Source organism: Aplidium turbinatum, chromosome 8 (assembly GCF_918807975.1).
Source record: "Aplidium turbinatum chromosome 8, kaAplTurb1.1, whole genome shotgun sequence".
NCBI lineage: Eukaryota > Metazoa > Chordata > Ascidiacea > Aplousobranchia > Polyclinidae > Aplidium > Aplidium turbinatum.
The window spans coordinates 25,426,410-25,430,394 of NC_137479.1; positions in this window are offsets into that span (position 1 = coordinate 25,426,410).

The window sequence follows — 3,985 nt, forward strand, 5'->3', positions numbered from 1 at the left end:
TGGAAAGTAAAAATTTTCAGGCAACTCATTTTCCAAACCAAAGTTAAAAGATATATTTTAGTAAGCTGGCTTGGCAGGTAGCCACTTTAACAAGGAAAAATTATGCCACTGCAATTGACTAGAATGCACCGCCAACCAATCATAAGCTACGTTTTCTATGACGTGAAAAAGAGCGAAAAGAAGATGATACAAAGCAAATCAAGTGATGGATTTTCTGTCAGCTGGTTGGGTTAGGGTTAGGGCTAGAAAGTAGTTATTTCATTGACGCGGATTGGATTCCCACCACTGCTATTGCCCTTTTTTCTTCTGTAATTACCAAATAAAGTTCAAAACAAGTATTAACTCTCTGGCTGAGTGCTAGAAAGGTCTCAATTGGACGGTAGCCTCTTGAAACATGTTCTGATTGGTTGGCGGTTGCATTGTAGTCATTCGCAGTGGCAGAATTTCTAGGGGAGATGTGTCACCAACGGGTCATTTTTTACATATTTGTTATTTTCTGTCCATACAAAGGTCATGCGTCCTCCTTTTTTGGTACAACAGTAGGTCACATACCCTGGTATATTCAGCCAAAAAAGCTTTTTAATTTTCCAACTACTAACTGCCGAAAAATAACTTTCAAATGATAATAAAAAGTGCCCCGTTGGTCAAACCCCTATACGACCAACGGGCCACTGCTATTCGACCAACGGGTCACTTCTACTTGGCAAAAAGCTGATGCACTGGTGCTTATGTTGGACTATTTAATATACGAACAACATACAAACAACACAACAACATACGCAACAAGCACTAGAAATATGCTTTTATTATGAAATTTCATTTCATATTCAATTCAATTTCATAATATGAGATTCAAGTGTTTTTGGTGTTTATTTTACTTTTTTTAAATCTCATATTTTTCTAAAGTTGCAGAAAACTTCAAGATATCAGAAAGGTGTTTTGTAGATGCCACGGGTGTTGGTGCAGTAGTTTTCTCACTATGATTCATTCTTTAACATAACGAGCCAACGTTGTTCGTGGTAGCCTATATCATATTTTTTCACCAAGTTTCGAACAAAAATATTTAGTTTCAAAACATCTTCGACAGCTTTGTTAAGATTTTCAGAACTAAACAACCCTGTTTTATTGCTAGTTGTTTTAATTTCTAACATCTTTAGTCTGAATACATAAAGGAAGACATTCAATTAGCTAGTGACCCACTGGTCAAACAGGTGGGTGGTCCGTTGGTCAGATACATGATAGTTCTTGGATTTTATGGCCTAGTTTAATGATGGATAAAATTTAAACATTTAACTCATTGCAATTTCATTAATCAATGAATAAGCAATCAGCAAACAAAAAATAGTCTTGAAAAAATAAACCGATGGGTGAAAAAAATTGCAGAAGAAAAATATTCAAAATTTACTTTCTACCTTGTAAAACACACTTTCCTTCATAACAATATGAAAAAAAATCACAGGTCCCCGCAAGGAAGATTTCCAAAACCCAAAAGGTTAATCTCGATACCACAATAACATTTTTCGTGCTTCCAACTTTTATTTTAAGAAATAGAACGGTGGTCCGTTGGTCGCACCCTGTACGTTGGTGGAACATCTCCCCTACTTGTTAAAGTGGCTACCGGCTTGGCATCCCTCCACACAGTTTTTTAAGCCTGGCCAGATCAAGAACAGAATTACGAAATATACTTGACTAAAAAGGAGTTAGGCGAAGTTGATTAAGGCTGGTTATTTTTACTAATTTAAGTTTTGAATTGAATACCTTAGTCAAATTAGCCAAAAATTAATAACTTTTTAACTTTACTAATTGAATTTTTAACTTAAATTTGAGTACAAAAAGTCAAAATGGCTCAGCCTCGAAAACAATTAAGATTCAATGATTCCTATGTTCAATTTGGTTTCACTGTGATAGCCTACATTCTGGAGGAGAAGAAAAGCCGCAGTGCGTGGTATGCTGTAAAGTTTTAGCAAGTTCTGCTCTAAAACCTACCAAGCTGAAAAGGCATTTGGTAACACATCATCCAAATTATCCAAACAAAGATGCACAATTTTTTAAACGGCAAGCTAATAGTTTAATTAGGTCAAGATTTGATAGCACTAGTGATCAATGGAAGGAAAATACTTAAATATTGCAGGGTTAATGGCCTCCTACAAAGTTGCAAGAAAAATAGCTATCCCTAAGACGCCTCACACCATCGAAAAACAACTAATCTTGCGTTGTTGCCAAGTTATTGTATCAAACGTTTTGAGAGAAGCTGAAGCTCAAAAGCTGAAGCAAGTGTCTCTGTCAAACGACACTGTGCGAAGGAGAATATCTGAGCTATCGGAAAACATTTTGTTGCTGGTGGTGTCAAAGATACAGAAGTCAATGTCACATGAATACATAGCTCAAAACATGTTGGATGTAATGCATGATATCAAGATCATATTAAACCAAACGGAACCTAACATAGAACTGAAACTGATAACACCCAAGCAGGTTCACCCATTTTATTGACGTGTGCATTTTTAATTGCATTTAACAAATAAATTATTATTTACCGTTTTTGCCGGGGATATCTAAAGAAGGGGATACGAAGGCTCAGGGCGATTGCTGATTCCCATGACACTAGAAGGGCGGTAGTTGGTACCGCGTTAAACATGTGGCTCTTTTTAAAATTGCAGAAAGTTTTGTAGTGCAGCTGATACACTCAGCTACACAAGACAGTTAGCAATTGTTATGTAGAACATATTTAAAAAATACTAGTTTGAAAAGACAGTTGAAAAGTTACCAGTTAGCTGTTTTTTCGACAAATCCTTTGCAGTTGGCTAGGTGTAAAGCAAGTAGGCTATACGGGTAGTTGAATTAACAAGTGATTATGAGCATTCATTGAACATCCATAGCCTACCCGGTTGTAATAGTGCAATGCAGGTTGTCATAACGAAGTTTATTAAATTACTAGGCCTATTATATGTGACAATTGCCACTTTATCATAAACAGAGATTATTTAAAATAAATAGAAGCCCTTCTATTAGACGTAATAAAAGCCTTCATATCCCCATCTCTCGATATCCCTGGTTTTTGCGCTAATTTGCCTTCAGTTTTTCGTGGACCGTGAGTCTTTGAAAAAATCGCAAGGGGACCTTTCAACAAATTTTTTGAAAAAGTTTGAGAACCACTGGGCTAGCTTGTGGTGGGCCTGATGACGTAGGCTAAGGGACGCTGTTGGGTTGACCAGACATTGTGATTTGAGAAAAATACGAAGCTCAACAAGCAAAGGTGGAAAAGAAGTTTAGTCTTAAAACGTAGGAATGAAATGAGCAAGAAATTTTTTATTGTTACATGTGAAAAAAATTTCCACTGATTTTAACGGTAAAAATTATCTGCAATTGGTAAAAAAAAACATCTCCAAGAACGGTAAAGAACCTGTTTGTTTTGAGTTTTGACATCACCTAATACTTAACGGAAAATTGACATTGAAAGCAATGACGCAGCTGGAAAGAAAATGTTGGGAGAGGTAAATGTCATTCAACATGAATTGTAATGATTAAAACGTTAATAAACTGGTATTAAAAACGTTATAATTCTCAGTGTTAACATCAGTTCAGTTTGTTTGTATTTCTGACCATCACAACGAAAAACATATCCTTGAAATTATTAAACAAATTTTTGGGGAGGGGATAAGCTAAAACTTTGGAGGAGTTAATTCCCTCTCAATCCTTCCCCCGTGGCTAAGTTTTTGACTGGAAGGAGGGAACGATTTTTGAAGGTACACTGAAATGAGAAAGGGAGTGTAATAGTCAAAGTGTCATTGTAAAAATCTTTTGAAAAATCTGGCAACACTGTTTTTAATTGACAACAATTCAACAAAATTAAATTTTTATTTCCGACCATGCCAACGAAAAACTCACTCTCACTGTATCCTATCAGTGCAAATGGAGAGTGCAGATTGCAGAAACTGTGAAATGTTTTTTCTGTCCAGGCCGCAATGTGGTTAGATAGCCGGCC